The sequence below is a fragment of the Cygnus olor genome, chromosome 20 (genome assembly GCF_009769625.2).
Source record: "Cygnus olor isolate bCygOlo1 chromosome 20, bCygOlo1.pri.v2, whole genome shotgun sequence".
Taxonomy (NCBI): domain Eukaryota; kingdom Metazoa; phylum Chordata; class Aves; order Anseriformes; family Anatidae; genus Cygnus; species Cygnus olor.
Genome location: NC_049188.1, coordinates 847,545 through 859,836, shown reverse-complemented (window position 1 = coordinate 859,836; position 12,292 = coordinate 847,545). Strand labels below are relative to the sequence as shown.

The window sequence follows — 12,292 nt, the reverse complement described above, 5'->3', positions numbered from 1 at the left end:
GGACGGGACGGGACGGGACGGGACGGGACGGGACGGGACGGGACGGGACGGGACGGGACGGGACGGGACGGGACGGGACGGGACGGGACGGGACGGGACGGGACGGGACGGGACGGGACGGGACGGGACGGGACGGGACGGGACGGGACGGGACGGGACGGGACGGGACGGGACGGGACGGGACGGGACGGGACGGGACGGGACGGGACGGGACGGGACGGGACGGGACGGGACGGGACGGGACGGGACGGGACGGGACGGGACGGGACGGGACGGGACGGGACGGGACGGGACGGGACCCGCAGCGCCCCCTCGGCGCTCCTCACAGGGCCCGCAGCCCTCAGAGGCCGGGCGCGGCCCGCCCCGAGGTGATGGTGAAGGGCCGCGCGCTGATTGGCCGCGGCGAGACGCGCTGTGATTTCTCATTGGGCGCCGCGCGCCGCGCCCCGCCCCTCTCCGCGCGCCGCGCCTCGTCACGGGATAGGCTTGCGGGCGAGCAGAAGGGCGGCTGCCGGCGGCCGGCTCGGCGCTGGGCGGGGACGCGTTCCGCTCGCTCATTGGCCGGCAGTGCCGGCGGCGCCGGGCGCCGATTGGCGGCGCCGGGCGGGGCGGTGGGGGCAGGGCGGGGAGCTGCACGCGGCACGGGCGGGAGCGGCGCGCGCCGACCCAGGTGAGGCCCCGGGGGGCTCCGGGGGACCGCGGGCGGGGCGGCGCGGGCCGGGGCCGGGGCCGGGGCCGGGGCCGGCGCCGGCCTCCTTCCCTCCCTCCCTCCCTCCCTCCCGGGGCAGGCCGCCCGGTGCCGGCCCCGCCGAGCCGCAGCCCCAGGCCCGGGAGGCTCCGGGCCCTGCCCTCCTCGCGGCGCCCCCTCCCTCCCCCCCAGCGCCGCTGTCCCCCCGGGAGGGCTCCGCCAGCCGCGGCGTTTGCGTGCCGAGAGCCGGGGGAACAGCCCCGCGCCGCCGGGGAGCGCCAGGGCCGGGCCCTGCCGGGCTGCGGGGGCCGCGGAGCGCCGCTGGGCCGGCCCCGGCAGCCCCTGCCCTGCGTTCGGTTGTGTGCGCGGCTCAAAGCCGCCCCCGTCCCAGCGGTGGTGCAGGCGGCGGGGGCGATGCCCGCAGGGGTTCCCCTGCCGGCGGCTGCGTCTCGCCGAGCTCCCCTCGGCACCGGGTTCCGGCCCTCCGGCTGCCGGGGACCCTGCCGCGAGGCTCCCGGAGGTGCTGCCGTGCGCGGGGCAGGGCCGCTCCCGCTTCCCGTCCGTGTCCGCAGCTTGTCCCGAGAGGGGGAGTCGGTGCCGGGAACCGGCTGGTCGGTAAAGAAAGGAGGCCAGGGATGAAACGAGGTAGTTCCCCGGGCACGCGTGGGGTTGAATGGGAAGAGTGCGTGCGGTTGTGGTGGAAGTCCCTGAGCGCTGTCTCGCAAGGAAATCCAGCAGCATAAACTAACCCGGAGTATTTTTACACGGGAGGAAGGCGAGCAGGAAAACACCTCCATGCTGTATGCTTGCACATGCTCCCAGGGCGAATACGTCGCAAGGAATTCATAACTAGCAAGCGACTACAAACAAAAGTTTGTACCTTTTTCTTCCGCCCTTGCTGGCCCACCCTCCAGTGCGGCTTCATTCAGCCGCGGTTCTCCGTCTGTTGGAGGGTTTCGGGATTTGGATGTGGCCTCACCATGGCACTGCCGTCTGTCGCGGTGCGCAGGGAAATGTCAGCATCTGGGCCTTTGGACAGCGCTGAACGGAGGAGAGAGCCGATTTAAAAAATTACCTTGCTCCTAGCAAATTAGGTAACAGATTAGTTCCTGCTGCTGGCAGTCCCATCTCACCCCCCAGGACATCCACACCGCTCCTGAGCCGGGAGGAATTGATCTGCGCGCCCCGCTCCGATGCCGCCGCGTCCCGCTGCCCCTCCCGGCCGTCCCGCGGAGGCGGCTGCTCTCCCGGCGGCCCGAGAGGATAGGATTTCCCTGCGGAGGGGTCAGATGATTAGCTTATAAATAGTAAATGCCCGTTCGGGCCTACTTCGAGTGGCGTGGTTGGGCCGCGGCCTCGCTCCCCGCGCCGCCGCTCTGCTTGCCCGCGGAGCGCAGCCTCAGCCGCGCCTCGGGGTGCGAGCCACCTCTGAGGCAGTAAGGGGGACGTTCCGTCCGAGGTGGTGAACTTCTGCCAGCGTCGGCCTTTGAGGAAGGAAGCTGCCCCGGTGCGAGACACTTCGGCTCTGCAGCCAGAGCTTTGCAGCCGGTTGGAGAGGCTGCGGCCGCGGCGATGCCCTGCGCCGCTGTTACACGCTGAGGTGGTCTCCGGTTACTTGCTGGTGCATTTAACTGGGAGCCCGAGTTGAAATGAAACTAGAACACATTTAGTGGTTGAATTCCACGTGATACGAGCCCATTTTCCTGCAGGAGAGTGTTTGCTCATGTGGGGGAGCCCTCTTCTGCCCGACCTTCCTCGAGCTGAGGTTTTGTCGTGGAGCCGTACCCGGCTTTGCCCCTGAGCTGGGGGAGCCCCTTCCCCTTCTGCAGGGAGCTGCGCTGTGCTGGGGACCAGGAACGGCTTCGCGTGGGGTGTGCTTTGCAGCATCCCTCTGCAGGCCAGATTGCTCTGTGTGGGGTAGGTCTGAAAGCAGCGCCGTGCCTTTCATGGCATGAAAGTGCATTTCATGGCATGCCTTTCATGGCATGAAATTTTACGTGGCAGAAGCAAAGCTGAGCAGGTGGCTCCTGCTCTTTGCAGTGGCAATGACTTTGTTGTTGCTTTTTGTTTTGACTTGGTTGCTCTTTCTTGGTTGAGAGATTACCTCAAATTCCTTCTTCAAGAGGGGGGAAGCCTGCCCACAACACATCCCTAGAGAGGAGAGTTACACGTTGGTATATTCTGATCTAACTCACATTAAGTTACCAGCCTCGGAAGCTTCCTTTGCTGTTGTGTTTATCTGCAGGCACCTTATTCCTTTTAGCCTTTGGTTTAGAGCAATGCCAGTCTTCCTTCCCTTGTGGATTGTATCCCTTATCTTCTAGGTGGAGCACTTGCTCAGCAGCACGCTTGATACAGCTGATCTCATGCACTGGAAACCCCGTGAAGGTCAACTCTGCTGGATGTGCACAATGAGTTTTGCGTTTGCCAGCACTTGTTTTCCTGGGGAAAAAAAAAATGTGGCGCTCTCTCTTGCAAGGATGCAGAGTCGGTCGGGCCGGAGGACTGGCACGGCGTCCTTGGGAGGGCTGGTGACGAGGACTGAGAGCGAGCTCAGCCTCGGAAATGGGCTGGCCAGGAATGGGGCGGATGGGACTGTTCCGATAGCGGCCCCGTGCTGTTCACCTCTGCCTGAGGCTTCGCAAGAAGCCGAGTCCGGTGGCATTTGCTGAGGCAGGCGACTGCTGACCGCAGGCAGCTCCACCCCTCTCTGGAGGATTCCGTCCTGGCAGCAGAAACATGGGTGGAAAGTGCTCGCGACTTATCTGTTTGGGGGCAAAGTCTTGTAGCTGAACTTAAGCCCACATTCATGGCAGTATATCCTCTAGAGCTTTCTTCCGTTCCATGGCTCGAGCAGCGCTGACTGGGGAGCGGAGTTGTTCCATTTCCAGCCCGGCCAGTTCTTCGTTGCAAAATGAGGTTTTGGCATTGCTCGCTCCAGCAGAGTGTGCAGGGACACGGCACTGCTTGCGAGCGACAGCTTTATGGTAAGGACCCTCCAGAGCCAATTCAATTGCTTGCTCTTTGCCAGTCTTTCTCTGATGTTCTCTGTTGAAACTGAGAACTGCTCGGAGCAAAGGGTGCAGTTTGCGTTGTTTCTTCTGGAAGCTTCAGAGGCTTTTTTGTGTTTCAGCCTAGGAACTCGTTAAAGTAGCCAGCTTTCTCCTAGTGGTTGATTTTCTCGTGGCAACCCAGCATCAGTCTATTCAGTTGCCTCTGTTATTTCAACTGTACTGCCTGCCTTCCCAATATTACTGTTATTATTTTTTTTTAAGCCTTTCAAAGTAATCCGCGGAAGCACACTTTGTTGCTGGTGCATGACTGGCATGCAGCACCCAGCACCGTGCGCGCAGCGTGACGCAGCCGGGCAGGAGTCCGTGTAGCTATTGTCATGTGGGAGAGAAGCTGCTGCCTCGCTGAGCGTCTCGTTTACGAGGCATTACGCCCGGGTTTGAGGCCACCTCACCGAGGGCGCTCGGCGAGAGCGCAGCCGGCCCCGGCACAGGCAGGCGCCTGCTGCGGCACAGCTCGCCTGGCAGCACCGGCACCCGGTGGGCTTCGTGCGGCCCGGGGTGCTCGGGTGTAGGGGCCGGAGGATGTCTGGAGCCCTGCAGTTGTTGCTTCTCACCCCAATCGACATCGTCTCAGCTTGTGCTTGCTTCTGCTTTCTGACCTGACGGCATGCCCCACTCCTACCTCCCACCAGCTGCAGCTGCCCCGGTGCCTTTGGGCACATCTCTTAGCCCGTGGGAAATCCAGGCTGCCACAACAAAACGCTCCAACCTTAGTGAAAACTTCGAGCAAGCCCGGTGTGTCTGGGTGCAGGCTGTCCGGGTGCCTGCGCTGCCCCGACGGTCAGACTTGGGTAGGTGGAAATCAGCCTTTTGAGGCAGGGAGGCTGTGCTCGGGCGTGTTTCTGTTCCCTAAATGGAGCAGCCCGAGCGTTAAGGGTGGGATGGCTGTGTTTGGATGTGGGGAGGACAGCAGTAACGTTCTTCTGGTGAGCTTCCTTCGGTGAGCTCCTCTGGAAGTATCAGAGATTTCTTAAGAAGCTTTCTGCTGAGGCTGTGCCAGCTTTACCTCCCCAGCAGCCCACACTTGAGTGTGGTTGTTGAAGCTTTTGGAGCGCTGTTGTCAACCTTTCTGTGCCCTCGGGTAGGTCCGGGGCTTTGGCAGCCCCTGGTCCTTCCGCAGGGCTCCTTCCGTGTGCAGCGATGGACGCCAGGGTTTGGCAGAGCCTGATGCCTCTGGCTGCGGGAATTGCTCCCTCGGATGTTACAGCTCTCGTTTGCTTAAAGCTGAGGTCCCAGTGACGTGGGGAACCACCGAAGAGCGTGTGATCTGTGCCAGCTCCTGGGCAGCCCTTCCCCTCCGGTCCCACTGGGTTGGGACCCCGCAGGGGGATTAACTGCCTCTCCTGGGTCGGGGGTATCAGCTTTGCTTTCTGAGGACTTGAATCTTTTGTGCTTGCAGACAGCGTGCCTCATTCTGCTCTGCAAACATCTCTCTCACCTGCGCAAGGCTGTTCATCACCTGCCTGGTGTGCAGGGGAGAGCTCTCGCTTCTGGAAGGTGCCAGCACCTAATGTCTCTTGTCAGGGGAGCTGCTAGCCTGCGTTTTTCCTTTCCACACCCTTCACAAGCGGCTGACAGGGGCAGCCACCCGGGGAAAGGGGAGCTCCCCGTGCCCTGCGTGCCTTCGCTGGGGGCTGGGAGCTTGGCCACGGATGTGTGCGAGCCCGGCGAGGGTACCCAGGATGAGGAGACACCTCGGCACCGCTGGGCTCAGGTGCGTGCTGGAGCTACGCGGTGCGGTGCCCCCGTACAATGACTTATTACCAGATCTCAGGGAGTTTTATCATCCCCGGGACGGCCCAATGCTGAGGGCCCTGTGTATCCTTCCCTACCCCAGCTCCTGGCTGCTGCCCTTTCTAAGGGCCTTGTTGCTTCTAACTCAGAAGGTGAAAAATGTCTCGGGCTCTGAACGCGTTACTGATGTGTGCTGGGCTTTGATGTCCGCGACCAGCTGCCTATGGGAAGAGGAAGTCCCTTGATTTCAAAGGAGAAGTGCTCGTCTAAGCTGTGAAGTCCCTATTTTCTGGGGGGTTTTGAACCTGTAAGACGTCACCGCAGTGGCCGCTGTCACCAAAGGCACGCACGGGGCGTTGAGCAGGAACACGCGCCCTGGTTGGAGGGCCCGAGGTAAGGGAAGGGCCGTGGCGGGACACTCCAGGGGCTGCAGGTACGTCCAGAAATCCCTGAGCGAGTCCCAAACTTTCCCTCTAGCTTTACCAGATCGCAGCACGGCACGGGGCGGCGTCAAACGCTGCTCGGTTCAGGAAGCCTTACAGGCGCTATCCTCAGCGGTGGTGCCTTGAAGAAAGGTGTTGCTGCAGCTGCTTTGCTCCAACCCTTCTGCTGGTGTCGGCCCGGCGGTTGTGACCGCTTCGGTCCTGCAGGTGGGCGTCTGCGGTGCCAGCCATGGTGCAGGGGCCTGGGGGAGGCAGCGTCTTTTGGAGGTTTGTCCCGGGCTAAATTGTTCCTTTTCTCATCTCTGAGTGCCTGCATAACGCGGTGGCACCCTGAGCATCGGTCTGCCAGCCCGCAGGGAAGCCCCTGCAGTGCCCGGAGGCGAGTACACGATCAGAGGAGGAGCTGAACGGGCAGCGCTTCTGGATGAGGAATCGGCCGTGCCCTTTAGCGTGCCTGCAGCTCACTCGGGCCAGCACACAAGGTGTCGTGGTGCTCAGTTTGGGGTGCCTCAGAGGCATGCTGCAGGCAGCACGGGCTGGGCGCGGGGACCTGGGCAGTGGGTGCAGGGCTGGTTGTGCCAGCGGGCAGGCGACTCGCACCGCTCCCTCCCGTCCTTTGCACCTTCTTGGACTGACGCGAGATAATTTCTTACCTGCTCTGTTCTTTGCTCTTTCCCCTCTCTTATTTTAAAAGTTAATGCATGCTGCCTGCTGGCTCTGTTCCCTGTTGTCCCTCTCCCGGGAGCGTCACCCCTGGCATGCCAGCGGGCAGACCGATTCCCCTGCTGCCTCTGCCTCCCGTTCCCATCAAAAGGGGGTGGCCAGGTGCCCCTGGATGCTGGGTAAGAGAATCCTAGACAGAGCTGGCTTTGCTCAGCAAGGAGAGTAAATGGAGATTGTTTTCATGTGATAAAACCGTTCAATGCAGAGGTTCTGTGCAGATAATCCGACTGCCTCATTAGAAAGCAGGGTGCAGAGCTTTCACTGCAGTTGCTAAATGAGACGAAAGAGGAAGCAAAAGAGTTTCAGTCCTGTAAAGCGAACTAACAGTTTTGTTTGATAAAGCGCACGCTTAATGAAAAGTAACCCCCCTCCCTCCCTCTCCCCTTCTCTCTCCCCCTCCCTCTCTCTGCTGCATCAATAGCTCTTTCTGCTAGAGGAATTTCCAGCAGTGTGACAAACGGTGCGACCTGTGGGCTTGTCTTCTCTTTTTTGCAATACAAGAGGAAGTTACTTGGACTTCTCGGGAAAGGTTCAATAGGTCTGCTCCTCTAGCAGGAGGAAGTCACATTTTTGGCATATTTTACTAATGACGAAGCAGCCAAAACCAAAGCCCGAAGGAGCACCCGATTGGCATGGCAGAGTTCCCTGGAGCGCAGGGCACCCAGCGGCAGGATCCCGGTGTGCTCGTGCTGCAGGTGGCCGTGCTGCTGCTCCGGCTTCCTCTCAGTGCCCCGAAAAGTCACAGAGCTCCGGAGTTACTGGAGCGAGGACTGGGAAGCAGGATGCCTCTTCCAGCACCGTGCCTCTGACTCCTCTCAAAGCCCCAGCTTTCCGCTCTGCCTGTTTTTCATTACTGCTGGTATCCAGAGCTATTGTGTTGCAGCCCTGGGTGCTAGCTTGTGTCGCAGTGTGCGTGTTGAAGTGAATAAGCGGTGCTGGGGAAAATCTGGCTTCAGCTGAAACTGCTGCTGGGTCTGCCGCTGCTTTCAGCAGGCCTGGGATGTCAACTGCTCGTGTCAGTGAGGCGCTGGCGTGCAAAAGGTGGCTGTCTCAAATTTAAGGAAAAAAGAAAAAAATCCCATTGCCTTCTGAGATTTTTTTTTTTTTTTACATCAGCGAGCCTGATGTATTTCATTTTTGGCCTAGATCTCTTAGAGGCAGGAATTCAGTGCTGGTGAGTTTTAGTGCAGTCAGTTACTTAAGGTAAGTGATCGCAGTCACTGCTCCTAGCGTAAAAAGAAGTTTGTGCGGATTGCAGCAGATGAGTGTAAATCCTTTGGCTCCTTTTAGCATTGAGCTTTTCGTGTGACTGTCCCCGTGCCCTGTCCGGGGCAGCGGGGAAGGGGCTCTGGGTGTGAATTTGTGCAGCTCATACTGTCAGATAAGCAGGGGACTTGCTATATATATCGAATTGCCTTCTCTTTCCTTTTATTGATTGGCTGGGGATTTCCCTTTCTAAGCGTGTCTGTTGAGAGGACGTCATGGGCGGTACTGTTTTTAGAAGCAGTTAAGCTCATGGTAGAGGGCAGGGACCATAGCAATTAAGCTCACCTGAATTTGCTGTCCTGCCCCATGGTTGGAGCTGAGTCGGTTCATGAAAGCAGGTGAGCGTGTGCAGCACAGTCCCTTGACGTGATTTTCACTGCTAAAGCACAGAACTGTTCTGAAGGCTCCAGATACCTGGACGTGAAGGAAGACCGGGGACTCCAGTCTGATCTTCTTAAACCAGAGACTTCTCGGGACTGGGGGTGGGAAGGGGGAATCCTTAAAGGCCGAGGTGGGTGTTGCTTGGGATTGGGAGGGCGCGATGAGAGACCCAGCCTGGCACGAGCCTCTCAAGAGGCAGGGTGCAGAGCCCCGTGCCGCGTGCGCCTGGCTGGGGACCGGGAAAGGGGAGGTGGAGGCTCCTGTAGTTTAACCAAGCGCCCGTAGGCAGCTGAGCCACCGAACCCTGCGGTGTCGCGGGACAGGTGACGTTACAGGGTGTCCGGTCACCGGGACTAACAGCAGTACTGGTTTTCTTTCAGACACTTTCCACTGACTGTCACAGCTGGGCTTTGGGTGCCGGCAGGTGGGTGCCAGCTTAGATGCCAAAGGCGCCCTGCCTGGCCTCCGGCTCTTACCGGGGGGTATGGTTCTCCCGTCAGTCCTGCCCTCCTCCTGCTCGCGGCAGGCAGATGCCTTTGACACCCTAAGACTTGTAAAATAGCACCGGATGGGTATGTTTATGTACCTGTGTGAAAGTAATAGGAGTTGTACCCCTAACACCAGCAGAATCTGGGCTGAGTTTGTGCTGCTGCTGTTTAGTCGGCGTTATTTTAAAATACCCAGGTTGTTGGTAGGAGCGCATCGCAGCCCAGGTGCCCCAGAGAGCTGTGAGCTCGAGGAAGCTGGGGAGCAGGGAGAGGTGGGATCGGCACATTTCAGGCCTTCTCTTTTGCTTTCCGAGCCTTCTGGTGCATTTGGGTCACATATTTCAGGCTTTTTTTTTTTTTTTTTTGACTTGCACTCACAAAGACCGTCTTTCAAAGAAAACGCCAGCTGTCAAGGACGTTACAAGTTGATGGGAATTAAAACGCATACGCTTCCGATGAGTAAGGAGAAATGAATGTTTGCAGGGAACCCAGGTTGAAAAGTGCTTCTCCAGCCTGGGGACTTGGGATGTGACCTCAGTAGCACAGTCACTGTTTCCTTGAAGCTGTTGCTGCTTCCTTCCTGAGATTGAGTTAAATCTGAGAGCCGAGCAGCACGGGGAGGTAACGGGGCTGCCGGAGGCTGGGGGAGCTCGGCCGCCTCCTCTGCTCCCCGAGGCACTTAGGGAGCAGCGCGTGTTCTCCAGGGCAGCCCAGCCCCTGAGAAACCCTCCCGGGGTCCTCTGCAGCCCCAGGCAGCGCCCGTGCTCTGGTGGGTGGCCGGGGCTCTGCGTTCCTCCCCGGCTCAGGCCCGGCTGCGGAGCTGCAGGCAGAGGATGGGGAGAGGCGGGCGCCTGGAGTGCAGCTGGGGCCGGTCCATCTGCACTGCTTTGGGTAGGGACCAGGCAATTGTTTGTACTTGAATAAAGGCCCGATTGTGACTTGAAACGTCCCAACTGCTTTTTTTAAAGAAAAGCAAACAGAACTGGAGAACAACGGGCTGGAGTTAGAGGGGGCGTTGGAAATGCTCACCGAAGTCACGCTGCGCTTCCCATCTCCCTTCACCCCGGGGCTGTGAAGTCCAGCGCGGAGCCTCAGCCTCGAGCCCCTTCTGTGCCTGGTCAGGAGGGTCCGGAAAAGGTCAGGAGGGTGGGGACGGCACAGGGGAGGTGGGGGCCCTTTGGGGCCATGGTTTGGGGTTTCTCCGAAGGCCACTGAAGTGAATGAGGGGCCTGCCTTGCCCTCTGCTGCTCTCAGCTTTTCCCCGGCTGTCACCGGAGACGGATCGATGCGGCGGTAACAGCGCGCGGGGCCGGTGCCAGTCCCTGTTCTCTGCCAGTTCCTCAGGAAGATGAAGGAGGTGGCAGAGGCAGACCTGGCAGGGGAGCATCCCCAGCATGCTGCTGCCACCTGGTGCCACCGGCAGCCCCCGGCCCCTCGGCAGCTTCACCTGCAGAGCGAGGTATTTCGTGGCGCCGCCTCGGCGAGAGAAAGGAGGTGCTCTGGGGTGCCTGCGGCTTTGTCAGCGGTCACCAATTTCCCCTTGAAACGGTGATTTTGCTGTCATTAATGTCAACAGTGGAGCTGATTGGCAGGCAGGCGTGCTGCTGAAATTAATTACGTGTAAACTCCTTGCAGTGGCGGATGGATGGCAGTGCTCTTCAGGGGTCTGGCAGGGCACGGGGCTCTGTCCTTGTCCCTTGTCATCCTGCACACTTGGGTCACACCTGGCTGGCCTCTTCCCCCAGAGGCATTTTTCAAATTCTGGTGGTGTGTTCCTCCCCCAGGCTCTAATCCCATCTGCTCATTTTCACCCTCCAGCTCTCTCCACGCCCCGTTCTCTGCCCCAGCATCCTTCCCTCCGTTCTGCTCCCTTCCTTCCCCCTCGGCCCTTCTTGCTTCTGCCTCGAAACTGCGGTGCCCCAGGGTGGCCGGCTCAGCTCAGGCCACCCCCTCTCAGCGCACTTGGCTGCTCTGCGCACACCTCCGGGATCTCCAAAGCTCCCATCTTCTTCCCCCCTTCTCTTTTTCTGCAGAGGATCTTGTTTCTTCCAAGACAAGAATATGAAATGCGGTGCCAGCGTCCCTTCGTGCCTCCCCGCAGCACTCTGCTCCTCTCCCTGCGGCAGGCACAGGGCCTCTTCGCACCTCTGCCCCCTTCCTGTCTCCTCTTTCATCTGCCTCTGAATCCTCGCCCTATGCAGTAAACTGTGTGGTCTCTTGCTTAAAGCAAAGCCACCTCTGCTCCTCTTCACCTCCCATGACTGACTTTTTCCCTCCTTCGTTACACCCCTCCCCCCCTGCACAGCGAGCTCGGGCTGACATCCCGTACCTCTCCAACCCATCCTTCCCCCTGCACCAGAACTGCTGATGCAAAAACCTTGAACTTGGCAGGCTCTCCGATTTATTCTCACCTCTTCACCACTCAAGAGGGTTCGGCTCCCTGGCTCCTGGAATCCCTTCCCTGACCTCGCTCTGCCCCTTCCCACCCTCGCTGCTGCTCCTCCAGCATCTCTGCTGGGATTCACCTGCTCCAGCACAGGGGGTACAGGCGGGGTCTGGCCGCCGCAGGTGGGCGAGCTGGCAGTGCCGTGGGGCGGCTTGGAGCAGGACGGACTTCAGACATCCTCACTGCACAGCTTCGCCTGGGCTGAGAGAACGAGGCTTGGAAACCGTTAGCCTAATCCAGGTACAGTTTTGAGGGCCAAAAGGTGAAGTCCTCCTTAGGAGGGTGCTGTGCAGCCAGAAGTACTTCCAGCTTCGGCAGCTTTCCCCTGTCTCTCCACGATCCTGCATGTCCCGTTCTGGCCTTTGGGTGCAATCCCCATGATGGAAGCCCGGGTGCTCCTGCTCCGAACCCAGGAGGAGCTAAACCAGTTTTCAGAGACGTCTTCTGATGGTTCTCCGTTAACATGAAACCTAACAGTCTCAGGGCGTTTTAATCACGAGCCAACCCTCCGATCAGGGAGGGCAGGAGCTTTGCGAGCTGTTACTTGGTAGCAGCTGCTGTCGTGGCGCTGGTGGAGCTGGGGCAGTTCAGCTCTGGGGCAGTGCCCGCGGGTCCGTGTCCTGCTCCTCGTTTGCCTGGAACTGAGGGGGTGAGACCGTCCCATCCCGTCCTCGGGGTGGGTGATGCTTGCACAGCGCTGCAGGGCCAGGGACAGCACCCTCCTCCACAGGAGAACGTTTCCTGCCTCCCAAATCCCGCAGGAACGCTGACTTTGAACGTGCAATTTGCTCTGTGATCCCAAGCCTCTGTTCTCCAGGTGCCAGCAGCCGGAGCTGCAGGGTGCTGAGCGCACCCCGGGCAGCGCTGCTTACCCAGAGACCTGTGGGGATTCGCTTAGTCAAACCTGGAAGAAAAGGTATCTGATCCATTTTAAATCCTGTAAGCTGTAAAAAGGCTGGCTTTGTCATAAGCTTGATGGAATTTATCCGATTCTGAAACTTCATCTATCAGTAATTGGATTGAGTTGTATCCTTGTCAGCAGAGTTGCC

The 12,292-nt window shown here is 59.6% G+C and overlaps 1 protein-coding gene across 6 annotated transcripts in view; it reads left to right on the top strand.

Annotated features, from left to right (window-relative positions):
• Positions 1-601: 601 nt before the first annotated feature.
• The window catches only part of MTMR4 (myotubularin related protein 4), a 52,929-nt gene continuing 41,238 nt past the window's right edge, over positions 602-12,292 (top strand). The window contains exon 1 of one of the 6 annotated variants that reach the window (XM_040532089.1): positions 602-670. The gene's annotated coding sequence lies outside the window, so the exon portion shown is untranslated. Of the gene's footprint in view, positions 671-2,692; positions 3,676-3,705; positions 6,207-6,229; positions 7,866-8,497; positions 8,882-12,292 lie in introns of those variants that run through there. The other 5 variants (XM_040532092.1, XM_040532094.1, XM_040532093.1 and 2 more) reach the window with 5 other exon arrangements.